We start from the raw sequence: 13,615 nt of genomic DNA on the forward strand, positions 1-13,615 counted from the left end.
TCTCTTCTAGACTAGCAATATTTACTTCTTTATAACCTTCAGTATGAAAAACATCCTTGGCCGGGCGCGGTGGCTCACGCTTGTAATCCCAGCACTTTGGGAGGCCGAGGCGGGTGGATCATGTCAAGAGATCGAGACCATCCTGGTCAACATGGTGAAACCCCGTCTCTACTAAAAATACAAAAATTAGCTGGGCATGGTGGCACACGCCTGTAGTCCCAGCTACTCAGGAGGCGGAGGTTGCGGTGAGCCAAGATCGCGCCATTGCACTCCAGCCTGGGTAACAAGGGCGAAACTCCGTCTCAAAAAAAAAAAAAAGAAAGAAAAAGAAAAACATCCTTGAGGCCTTTATAAGTGATTAAAAACCCTTACAACAGGTTTCTAGAAATGCAACATTTTTCTGACACTTCAGACCTTTAGGAACAAAGTGGAGAATTCCTATTATCAACTACCGCTTTTACCAGGCATTAAATGTGACACAACACATCCAGTGCAGGGATTTCCTTCTTAAGAAGACCCTATAATAAACCTCTTCATTTATACTTTTATTTTTCCTTTAAAAAGAAGCCAGGAGGCACGGGCAGAGTTGAAGCTGGACATCAGAAACTCTGTGCCCTTCAGCTCAGTCTTTCCAACAGTCCTTCACAGATGAGGAAACGGAGGTGGAGAAAGGAGAGGTTCCTTGAGCCAGGCCATAAGGCTAATTAGTAAAGAACCTGGGATTTTGGTCCAGGTCTCTGGATCAAACTCATTGTTCTGTCTCTCCTCTTGAACTACTGACTCCTGCTCATGGACGGGGTGCAGAAGTGAAGTTACCCAAATATTTTCTTGTTCACATAAGGATACAGACCAACAATTATTAGAGATCTCAGTCTTAGGAACAAGAAAATATTTGGGGTTCATGCCTGTAATCCCAGCACTTTGGGAGGCCAAGGCAGGTGGGTCACTTGAGATCAGGAGATTGAGACCATCCTGGCCAACACGGTGAAACCCCATCTCTACTAAAAATACAAAAATTAGCTGGGCATGGTGGCACGTGCCTATAATCCCAGCTACTCAGGAGGCTGAGGCAGAATTGCTTGAAGCCAGGAGGCGGAGGTTGCAGTGAGCCAAGATTGCGCCACTGCACTCCAGACTGGCGCCTGGCGACGGAGCGAGACTCTATCTCAAAAAAAAAAAAAACAAATTAGTTGAGCATGGTAGGGCACTCCTGTAATCCCAGCTACTCAGGAGGCTGAGCCAGGAGAATCGCTTGAACTCGGGAGGCAGAGGTTGCAGTGAACGAGATCACACCACTGCACTCCAGCATGGGTGACAAAGTGAGACTCCATCTCCAAAGAAAAGAAAGAAAGAGAGGAAAGGAGGGAGGGAAGGAGGAAAATATTGGGGTGTTTTCCAAAATGCTTAAGTTTCAATATTATTGCATTTTTTTCCTCCTGGAAGACTCCAATAATATGCTTTCATATCACATGGGGGAAAGTGTATTTTGAAAAGTTTCAGAGTCCAAGGTGGGTGGATCGCCTGAGGTCAGGAGTTCAAGACCAGCCTGGCTAACATGGCAAAACCCCATCTCTACTAAAATTTCAAAAAATAGCTGGGTGTGGTGGCAGGTGCCTATAAGCCCAACTACTCAGGAGGCTGAGGCAGTAGAACTGCTTGAACCCAGAGGGGAGGAGGTTGCAGTGAACCAAGATCATAACACTTCACTCTAGCCTGGGCAAAAGAGGGAAATTCTGTCTCAAAAAAAAAAAAGTTTCAAAGATGATTCTAATAAGACATCTCACATTTGCAGTTGAAAATCTATACACCAGACCCTCAAGCCTCCTAGGAGCAGGGATTCGGAACTGAAGCCCACAGATGAGCATCTCAGAGAATGTGAACACCCCAAGAAACATCCAGTATTCTGTGCACATATCATGTGCATTATCCCAGGAGCCAGCCCACAATTTCCATTAGATTCTGAAACCAGTTCCTACTCAAGGCAAGCTTAGAAACTACTCCTTTGGAGAAAATGAGCTCCTTCTAAAGCAGTGACGTGAATTCTATCCTTTCCAGCCTCAACAGGCCCTGGACACATGTAATTGTGAGCCATTATTCAGACCACTCACTTAGCTTGCATTTAAGGGAATGATGTTTCCCCAACTTAATGTAATATTGCTATTGGCAAATAGATCACTCTCAGATTTATCAAGCCCGCCAACCTTTATATCCACCAAGGTAAAAGCATTCATCAGATTTTGTCTTTTCATTCTCTTAACTGGCTTTAATAGATTTCTGCCTAGGATCAAAACGTTGGCTGAACACTGGCTGTGCATAAAGTTTTGTGGGTTAATTAAGATGATCATTAGCTGTTCATGCTCATTCTCAGCTTCGTGATTTGTTAAGTAGAGACTTTGCTTCTATCAGATACAGTTGCTCTGCTTAGATGAACCTGTGTGGAATGTTCAAACAGACAAAAGCCCCTCGCAGGAAACCTGGCCGGTTTCTGAGTACCTTCGTGGCACTCACCATCCAGATAGGGTGCTTTTCTCTCTGTTTGGCCCTGCTACACCACTGAGGTAGGAAATTTATTTTAGAGACAAGGTCTTGCTTTGTTGCCCAGGCTGGAGTGCAGTGCTGCGATCATAGTTCACTGTAGCCGTGAACTCCTGGGCTCAAGCGGTCCTCCTATCTCACTCTCCCTAGTAGCTGTGCCTACAGGTACATGCCACCACCATGCCTGGCTAGTCATTTTTAGTTATTTTATTTTTTTAGACACAGGTTGTGGCTATGCTGACCAGGCTGATCTCAAACTCCTGGCCTCAAGCAATCCTCACACCTCAGCTTCCCAAAGTAGTGGGATTACACGGTGAGTTACCACGTGTGGCCTGGAATTTTCGTTTAAATATTTGTGAGCAATCCTATCCCTACTTCAATCACTTTCTTACATTCTCTGCTGGTGTCTTTTTCACCGGTGGTTATATCAATGCATCCCTGTTATCTCTGTCTTTCTGCAGAGTGAACATTATTACATTCATGGATCCAAACACCTAGTAGGCACCTACTACATGCCAGGCAGATGGCTAGGCACTGAAGAATAAAAGTGAGATGAGACATATGATCTTGGTTCTCATGAGCTCCTCACAGCCCCTTGGAAGAGAGACAGGGATCAGCACAGTGAGGTAAGAGCATGGGTGGGGCTGGGTTGTCTGAAGGAGAAAACATTGCATCTTGAAGAGATGAATGGGTGAATGGGAAGTGCATGGAGAACAGGTGGATTCCAGGCAGAGGAAGGAGTATGCACTGGATCAGAGAGCAGGCAATGGTAGGACATGTTGTGGGCCAAGCCCATCACAGTGACTGAAAGAGATTGTCTATGGATCATGCAGACATCACTATCTCTCCCAGTTGGTTTGCTCAGGCGTAAAGCTGCTGTTATAAGTTAAATATTTATGTTCCCAACATCCCAAATCCATATGCTGAAGCCCTAACTCCCAATGTAATGGTATTGAGATAAGGTCATGAGGGTGAGACCCTCATGCTGAGATCAGTGCCTTTATAAGAAGAGGAAGACAGATCAAAGGTGTGAGTCACACCTATAATCCCAGCACTTTGGGTGGCCAAGACAAGCAGATCACTTGAGGTCAAGAGTTTGAGACCAGCTTGGCCAACATGGCAAAACCTGGTCTCTACTAAAAATACACAAATTAGCTGGGCATGGTGGCACACACTTGTAATCCCAGCTACTCAGGAGGCTGAGGCAGGAGAATCACTTGAACTTAAGAGGTGGAGGTTGCAGTGAGCCAAGGTCACGCCACTGCACTCCAGTCTGGGCAACAGAGCAAAACTTCATCTCAAAAATAAAAAAAAGAGGAAGACCGATCATGAGCATGCACCGAGGAAAGGCCCTGTGAGTACATAGCAAGGAGGAGGCTGTCTACAGGCCAAGAGGCAGCCCTCACCGAGAACTCAATCTGCTGGCACCTTGATCTTAGACTTTTCAGCCTCTGGAACTGTAATAAATGTTTGTTGCTTAAGCCGCCCGGACTGTGGTGTTTTATTACAGTGGCCCAAACTGACTAAGACAGTTGCTGTCTCAGGAAGCTTTGAGAACGATGCCTGCAAACTCAGAGGGCAGAGGTCTCAGTGACCTGTGATATCTGGAGCTGAGCCCTTTGGAGGTATCCAAGGCAGGAGGTATGGGGAGGAAGAGGAGGAAAGGGCCTTCCATTTGCTACCAGATGGCTACATGCCAGATACTGTCCCTGTGTTTTCTTATCTTAGAGATGAGGGCACTGAGGCTCAAGAGATTAAGAATCTTGCCCAAGACTGCATGTAATTTATTGGTGGCCTCTGCCGTCCCTATTCCCTGATGATTTTATGTGCTGTAACTCTTTGCTGGCCAGTCAAAATGCCACCCCTTTGGCTGAGATTCCAGACAGAAGGCCATTAGTTTCTTTTGTTTGCTTTTTGAAAAGCACTGTTAGATACAAATATACAACCTGACAAAAATATTCACCAAGTGCCTTTTATGTGTCAGATGCTATACTGGGCACTTCATAAATAATATGTCTAAATATGGCAATAGCCTAGCCAGCTACCTGTCACTGCTCTCATTTTACATTTGGACAGAATAGCTCAAGAAGGGTGATGAACCTGCATAGTCCCACAGTGTTAAATCCAGGGCTGAAACCTTGAAGGAAAAGTTTATGGGGACAAGGACTTGCTTTCTTCAAGTGAAGAAAAACATGGAGAAAAAGTAAACACAGAGAATCTCAGGCCCAATCTTCAAAAAAGCTTGACCAAACCAGAACAATATGCTTAGAATAATCAGGCAGACATTTCTAAGATTCTACATTTAGTTATTTTAAAATAAAATATATGAGGGTGAGACATGCAACATGACAGCAGCTGATATAATGGAGACTTAGAAATGGCTGAAGGTCAGCCAGGCGTGATGGCTCATGCCTATAATCCCAGCACTTTGGGAGGCTGAGGCTGGTGGATAGATCAAGAGATTGAGACCATCCTGGCTAACATGGTAAAACCCCATCTCTATTAGAAATACAAAAATTAGCTGGGCATGGTGACACACACCTGTGGTCCCTGCTACTCGGGAGGCTGAGGCAGGAGAATCACTTGAACCCGGGAGGCAGAGGTTGCAGTGAATCAAGATTGGGCCACTGCACTCCAGCCTGGATGACAAGAGTGAGACTCCGTGTCAAAAAATTTAAAAATTTAAAAAATGAAATGGCTGAAGCTCTTAGGGGACCATAAGTTCAATGTAAACCAATAGCATGTTATGTTTGCCAACATGAATTTAGGCTGCATTAATAGAATTAGAGTAGCATTGGAAAGGCTGCTTGCTTTGATGGTTTAAGAATCCTATTTGCTGAAAATGAGTGGAGTGGAATAGGTGAGTGTTCTCAAGTTCCCATGATGAGGGGATCCCCATCATTAGCTAGTTCTAGTTCTGACTCACTGGGAAGTAAAAGCAATGTCAGCCACATGCTGTTTGGAATGTAAAGAGAGCGTAATGTCAAAGAGAGCACGCATATCCCAAAGTTGATCAATGAAACTGGCTCTTGAAACTAGATCCTGGAAACTGAGGTGCTGTTAGAAGACCACCTATCACTGCGCTCCTGGCAAATGCAGGCCTGGGATCTTTGCAGAGATAAATTCAGATTATAACCCAAGACAGATATAGCCACTGCCAATTGCAGAAAACCAGGAACGCGGTGCTGAGTACCCAGGACCCACAGACCATCTCGGATTTGAACAAAAACAGTGCTTTAAACGTGTAAATAAGGTAGACTATGGGTAGAAGTTGTAACATTTATAAACAAAGTGAAGATAATACAATCAATATAGGAGACTTTGCAAATACCCAAGAAGGCTTTCTCTCCTAAGGAAAACCATCATCAGGTGGAAAAGAACACCTTCAGACATCTCTGGGGTGGATTAGCGCTTACCTCTAAGTCATTCCCAAGAGCTTGAATTATCTTCTCCTACTCCTATGGGCCCATGGCAGCTGGTTTATTGCAATTCCTCAAACTCAGATGTAATTAGCATTTACTCTTTGTCTCTGCTGAAAGAGAACAATAAGAAAGCCCATTGTCATATCCACTGGGCATGTGTTGGTACATACTTGCTGCAGGGGACTATGCTAACCTTTGGGCCACAAGGATCTGTGAGAAACCCCCCTAGCTTCAAAGAGGCTTCCATCTGAAGCCAAGTCAGACACACACCTAGAAAACTTAGCCAGATGTGGTGGCTCATGCCTGTAATCCCAGCACTTTGGGAAGCCGTGGCAGGTGGATCACCAGAGGTTGGGAGTTCGAGATAAGCCTGGCTAACATGCTGAAACCCCATCTCTATTAAATATACAAAATTAGCTGGACGTGGTGGTGTGCACCTATAGTCCCACCTACTCAGGAGGCTGAGGCAGGAGAATCCCTTGAACCTGGGAGGCAGAGCAGCATGGGTGTCAGAGTGAAACTCGGTCTCCAAAAACAAACAAACAACAAAAAAAACCACTCAATTTGTGTTATAGCACAGACCAAGGCCATGCAAAATGTGGTGTTTAAATGCTGACTCTTGATTTTCTGGAGTGATAATAGATAATGGAGGTGAAATGACCCTTTCTTGCTTATTTACTAAATTTCCAACAAAATAAATCAGCTTCTTTTAGAAAACCCAAGATGACCAACAAAAGAGAATGATGTGATGTAAAGCTTAAACTACATGATATTTTACACCCAGAGTACATTTCTTACAACTCTCCTGGCATTTGTTTTAGGACTGTTAATAAACCTCAGCCCTTACAAAGCTTGGTGTGAGAATGGGGGGAAGAGGAGGAATTCCATAAGGATGCTCATTTAGGAGAACACCACCTCTCCGAGTGCCTGTAACGTATCGAGGGCTCATGGAGTTTAATCGCTCTGGTGAAAGACTCTTCAGCTTTTTACATTTTGTTTACCTCAGCATTTTTCAAGGATTTTCACCTCCAATCAGCCTCCACTACACACATTTTGCATTGTTGTGGTTGTTTCTGGTTTTGTTGTTTTTACTATTTTGTTCATACTACCAATCATCTCAAGAATCCCAGTTCAGGCAAACTGCATAAGACCAGTGCCAAGGCTCATATACACATATTTACACATTCACCGGGCAAAAATAAAAGACGGTTCATCTGTAAACAGCTGTTTTTTGTGGAGGTTTTTTTTTTGAGACAGAGTCTTGCACTGCCACCCAGACTGGAGTACCATAATACGATCTGAGCTCACTGCAACTTCTGCCTCCTGAGTTCAAGTGATTCTCCTTTCTCAGCCTCCCAAGTAGCTGGGATTACAGGTGCTTGCCACCATGCCTGCCTAATTTTTTGTATTTTTAGTAGATATGGGGTTTCACCGTTTTAGTCAGGATGGTCTCAATCTCCTGACCTCGTGATCTGCCCGCCTCGGCCTCCCAAAGTACTGGGATTACAGGCATGAGCCACTGGACCTGGCCAACAGCTGTTACCTTTATGTGATGTGTTTTTATGTTACTTTATTTTCATTTTAATACTCTTCTGTATTTCTAAAGCTTCCAAACTGAATATCTTACTTTCATAATTCAGGAGAAATTATTTCTTAGTTTGAAACCAAATAAATAGCCATTTGAGGTATTCAGGGATGCTTTATACTTGCTACTATGCCAGTTGTAGAAGCTGAAGTTATTTCTTCACAGATTTTTGGAGATATTTTTGGATAGTTTGAAGATGCTGAGACATGAAAATGGAGGATCTTTAGGTAGCCTTTTTTTTTTTTTTTCTATACCAGTGTTTTTTGTTTTGTTTTTAATTTTTTGTATTTTTAGTAGAGATGGGGTTTCACTATGTTGGTCAGGCTTGTCTCAAACTCCTGATCTCAGGTGATCCACCCGCCTCTGCCTCCCAAAGTGCTGGGATTACAGGCATGAGCCACTGCACCTGACCTCTATACCAGTGTTTAAGGTACAGTTCCTGGGCCAACAATATCACCTGGAACTTATAAACATCTCCCCTCTACACACACACACACAGTTTAAGAACCATGTATTCCAGCCTTCAAGAGTCCTGAGCAGGTCCAGGTGCAGTGGCTCATACCTATCATCACAGCACTTTGGGAGGCTGGGTGGGCAGACTGCTTTAGGTCAGGAGTTTGAGACCAGCCTGGCCAACATGGTGAAACCCTGTCTCTAAAAAAAAAAAAAAAAAAGAAAGAAAACTTGCCCCAAATTAGCTGGGCATAGTGGTGCATGCCTGTAATCTCAGCTACTCAGGAGGCTGAAGTTGGAGAATTGCTTGTACCCAGGAAGGGGAGGTTGCAGTGAGCTGAGATTGCACTACTGCACCACTCTAGCCTGGGTGACAGTGTGAGACTGTCTCAAAAAAAATAAAAATAAAAAAGAGTCCTGGGCAGGCTTTCCATGTTACAGGTGGCTTAATGATTCCAATTTTTCTCCCAACTGACACCCACCATCAGCCTGTTCTCCAGGTCAGCAGAGGATGGGGAAGCAGCCATCGCCTAAGTGCCTAAGTAAATTCCTGCAGGTGTCTGTGAGGAGTAACAAGTTGCCTCATCTTAATCAGCCTTCAGTAGTTGTTGTTTTCATTAGTCAAACTGCATCAATCAGCAAACGCGTCCTACAGCTGGAGAGCTCCAGGCACCAGGAGCAGTAATAAGGAACTTCCCTCGACTTTCCCTAAGCGGGGTCTCTCCCACCTCCCCTCACCCCTCCTCAGGGAGCCCAGGCATGCAGGTGCACTATTCAGCATGAGGTGGGCCCCTCTCCTCTCCAGCTTCATTGTGCCCTCTGCACAGTGCCAGTGCTCAGCCACAGACAGGAGAGATGTTTCAGATGGGATGCAACCCAAAGATCATCCCTGCTGAACCCCTCATTTAACAGGTAAGAATTTGAGGTCCAAAGAAGGCAAGAATAGGGCATGTCCAACCCTGGAACTCCAAATTTCCACTTCTCAATTCAATTCCCTTTGCATGACATCCTAATGTGGCCTAAATGCTTTTATGAAATAAATACACATAGCAAAGAATCAATCACCATCTTGTTATTGCAACAGAGATGATGTCAGTATCTATCATCTATCGGTCACCATTTAAATCTGTACATAGAGGACAGATTGCAAATTATACAAAATGGCCTTGCATGATGTTCTTTTCCAGGGCTGTTTTAAGGATCCCAGTCTGCCCTTTACTCAAATCGTAGCAATCAGAAACCATTTTGCCCGTGGTCTTTTCAGGCCCTGCCAACCCATGATTGAGGCGGTGGGAGGCACTGTGAAAGATGCCAGGCTTCCAGCAGTCCCTGACCTGCTGCTCATTCTCAGTGTGACCTTGAACCTGTTACTTAAAAAATCTGGCCTCAGTACACCTGTCTTGGAAACACAGGGGCTAGTTAATGAACTTCAACTGTCCTCCCATGGACAGTAAGGCACACTTCATTCTCACTTCCAATTTGCTGGCACTGGGCAAACAAAAAAAAATGTCTCCTACAAGCCACCTGAGACAGGCAGACAGTGTCTGCCCTGCCTGGCCCCTTAGTTACCCCCACTCATCAGCATCCTCATTGCAAGGTTCGATGCCGTTTGTGGCACTTGGGAATCAAGTCCTGACTACTGACTGCGTGGCCAGAAAACCAGCCTTAGCAGGCTCATCTGGCATTCCAGTGACATTTGGCTCTGGCAGGAATTGTCCCAGATCCTCTGAATGGCTGTCTCGGATGTTATAAAATTGGAGATTAGAATACAGAACATTGACTCACTCCCTCTCCACCATGTGAACATTAGAGACTCTTTTGCCTTTTACGGCCCTGAGAAGAGCCAGTCCCCACTCAGGGCAGCTGGAGTCGGTCTTAAATTACCTAAAGATTCTGAGTGCTGGGCCTGGGCTCCATTTGTTTACAAAATAGGCACTTTCAAAGGCCCTTTACTAAGGACCGGCAATTCCCTGGTCCCCTGCTATAGGCTGATGCATAATGCATAAGATGCTGGGAAATGTGTATTCATGAGGGCGGCTTGGCTTTTGTCAAAAAGAACTGTGAAATATTATGATGGAACAATTTTCATTTCTGCCACATTGTTTTTATAGTGCATTCATGACTGGGGATTGAGGGCTTTTTGAGTTTTGTCTGGTGCAGATGTTGCGGTGCTGAGAGCTGCTTCAGACGTCTGTATTTTCCAACTTTGTTGCTGACAATTACATGAAGGTGGGGAGAGGGCTCTCACAGGGAGACAAAGGATATACGTCCTCAAGTGATCTTGCCAGAATTCATTCAGGAGAGTGGAATGAGAGAGAAGGGAAGGAAGAGAGAGAGGAAGGGAGAGAAGTGGAAGAAAGGAAGGAGGGAGGCAAAGGAGAGAAGAGAGGGAGAGAAGAAGGGAGGCGGAAACTAAGGCTTGGTGAAAACTCCTAAGTCCCCAGCCTTGTCTAGTGCTTCCATCCTTGTTTCTTAAGCACTGCTGCAAAGGAGCCATTATCTCCATTTTATGTATGAGAAAACAGACCCAGCAAGGTTGAGCTGTTTGTCAGAAATCACACAGCCAATGAATTGTGAAGTCTCCTTTTGATCCTCATCTATATGATCAACTTTACATTCTTCTCTGACCCTAGGCTGCCAGGAGAATGGAGGCTGAGGAGAAACACTGTCTATTTGCAATCCATCTGAGAAATGGTTGTGAGACATAAGGGGGAGAGAGACAGAAGCTGCCACTGGGTCTCAGAAAATAAGAAAGATGCTGAGGAGCCCACAGCCAGAGACAAGCTGGGAGCCAGTGACACTGAACAGATGTCCAAGCCAGGCACACTCCCATAGCTTCCCCTGCCCGGCCTATCAGGCATCCTGGCTGCCACGTATATGAAGGGACTTGCCTGAGCTTCCACAGCTCCTGCCTTTCTGCACTGCATTCTAGCTCAAGTTTCTGGATGGCAAATTCCAGCCTTGTCTCATGGTGCCATGGGGCTGCCTCCTCGTCCCTGAGATTCTGGCCCCTCCTCAGCCAGGAGGCTATGCATTCTGGAAAGCAGGAATCGTGGCTTAGTTTTCCCTGGATGCCCAAGGCTCACATAGCTTCAGGCAAGCTCACAGTGCAAGCTCCACACATAGACAGTGGCATATTTCTCCTAACAGAGAGGGCCGGGCTCCATGCAAACCCCAAGACAACAGGACAGGAACGTAATCCATTCGGGGGAACAATTAGGGAAGCTGAGCAAAGAAAGGGAGATGATACCCATGGCCTTGCCCCTGGGGAAAGGTATGGGTGAGAATAAAACAGGATAGTCACCTGGCACAGTGGCTCATACCTGTAATCCCAGCACTTTGGGAGGCCAAGGCAGGCAGATCACAAGGTCAAGAGATCGAGACCATCCTGGCCAACATGGTGAAACCCCATCTCTACTAAAAATACAAAAATTAGCTGGGCATAGTGGCGCATGCCTGTAGTCCCAGCTACTTGGGAGGCTGAGCAGGAGAATCACTTGAACCCAGGAGGCAGAGGTTGCGGTGAGCAGAGATCATGCCTCTGCACTCCAGCCTGGGTAACAAAGCAAGACCCCATCTCAAAAAAAAAAAAAAAAAAAAGACAGGAGACTCCTAAGGCCAGTACATGTTCACCGCGTAGAATCCTAGAAAGAGGGCAAAGCAGAGAGAAGAAGAACCAGGACAGAAGGTGAGACAGGCACACAGGTCGGTCACCTAACACAGATGAGTCCGAGGCAGAGCCTTGAAGCCCAAGCAGTGGGAAGAAGAGACAGGGCTTTGGCTTGAAGGAGCTCAGGAAGATGAAGTCTCCAAGGCAGCTACTGAGGACCCACGGCTCCTGCTGAATTTAAGATGGGAACAACACAGGTGGGTTTGAAAAGCCCAAAAAGCAGCAGACATACATGGAGGCAGTGTTTTGTCTCCAGAGAATTTGTCAGGCTGAGAGTTCATCGTCTTCCAAATGCATTCAAGTCACTCTGTCTGCTTTTCCATGCCAAAGACTTTGTGGTTCTGAAAATCTGGGCTGGGTGTGATGGCTCACGCCTGTAATCCCAGTACTTTGGGAGGCCAAGGAAGGTAGATCACCTGAAGACAGGAGTTCAAGACCAACCTGGCCAATATGGTGAAACCCCGTATCTACTAAACATACAAAACATTAGCTGGGCATGGTAGTTCATGCCTGTAATCCTAGCTACTTGGGAGGCTGAGGCAGAATTGCTTGAACCTGGGAGGTAGAGGTTGCAGTGAGCTGAGAGTATACCAGTGCACTTCAGCCTAGGCAATAGTGAGATTCTATCTTAAAAAGAAAATCTGTGAATAGAGGGATTAGGTGGGACTCCCAGTGGTCAGGCACTAGAGTCAGGGTGGTAAATCTCACTACAAATCCAGCCCCCACAAACTTCTCTGCTAGATTCTAAAGCAGGCCAAGCTCTTTCTCTCCTGGGGCCCTTTGAATTGGCTGTTCCCTGTGCCTGTCTTCTGCTCCATCTCCCTCCACAGTCATAAAGCTGGTAGTGTCTCACCCTTCAGATCTCAATTTTTCTGGCTGGGTCTCCCATCCTGTATTTTCCATCAGACTGCAAGGTTTGGATTTGCTGCTGCTGTTGCAGTTGTCCTTGTCTTGCTGCTGCCGTCTGTCTCCAGCTGTGATATAAAATCCAGGATAGCAGGAGTCAGGTGTGACTGGTTCATCCTTCCATCCCCAGCCTTAAGCATCATGCCTAGGACATAGATGGGACTCAGTAAATGTTTGAGAATGAAGGAAGGCGTTCACAGTGTGATATGCAAGAGCATTAATAAGGCGTACCTAAAGGGATTAAAATCCAACAATGCAATTTGTTCTCACACTGCATAGGGTGCTCCTGCCTGTTTGGATAAGCAAACCAAGCCAGAGGCAAGGAACAAAGCATTGGAAACAGATCAAAGCTCCCAGCAAGCGAGTCCAAGAGGTCCCTGTCCTTTTTACCCCTTGGCAGGAAGGCAGAGTCTTGTATAAAATTAGAACAAATGTAGTTTCAAAACTCCACATTCCGAGGTACAAATTTTGCAACCATTAACCTCGGTTCTTCTATCTGTATAAAGGAGAGTGAAGCCACCTGCCATTAATATTGCCATGCATATTGAGTTACAGCAGAGTTTCAACTGGGGGTGGTTTTGCTCCTCAAAGGACTTTGTGCAACATCTGAAGCCAGTTTTAGTTGTCAGGATTGGGAAGAGGCTAGGGATGCTATTAATCCCACTATAATACACAAGACCGCCCCCCTCTTCACAAAAAATAGCCCAAAATGTCAACCGTTGTGAAGTCCAGAAATACTGAGCTAGAGAATTGCAGTTGTAGAGGAAGCATCTCTACCTCTCCCTTCTCCATGACCAGCTCCACCTGCAAGCAACTGTGAGCAGTCCGACAGCCTATTCTGAATACTTATTGAATTATCCTCAGCTAGGACTCAGCCCACCTGTCTGCCTCACCCAGCTTAACTGACTTCCAGTCATTAAGGTTCTTTTGCACATTAGCATCTGCAGAGATGCCTCCACCCATTCTCTCCACCATTAGTGGTCTTCCTCCTGTTGCCCTATGCATCTACAGCAGCACAAATGCCAGTCTGCCTGCAGATGAGGC

General features: G+C 45.7%; 1 long non-coding RNA gene across 2 annotated transcripts in view; it reads right to left on the minus strand.

The window, feature by feature from the left end:
- LOC116555501 overlaps positions 1-12,600 on the minus strand; it is an 82,244-nt gene extending 69,644 nt beyond the window's left edge. For both annotated transcript variants that reach the window (XR_004270558.1, XR_004270557.1), the window contains exons 1-2: positions 12,519-12,600; positions 5,952-6,067 (exon numbers count right to left, since the gene is read on the minus strand). This is a non-coding gene — a long non-coding RNA (uncharacterized LOC116555501). The remainder of the gene's footprint in view (positions 1-5,951; positions 6,068-12,518) is intronic.
- Positions 12,601-13,615: the final 1,015 nt, after the last annotated feature.

Source organism: Sapajus apella, unplaced genomic scaffold, assembly GCF_009761245.1.
Source record: "Sapajus apella isolate SASKATOON/1434 unplaced genomic scaffold, GSC_monkey_1.0 scaffold15, whole genome shotgun sequence".
NCBI classification, from domain to species: domain Eukaryota; kingdom Metazoa; phylum Chordata; class Mammalia; order Primates; family Cebidae; genus Sapajus; species Sapajus apella.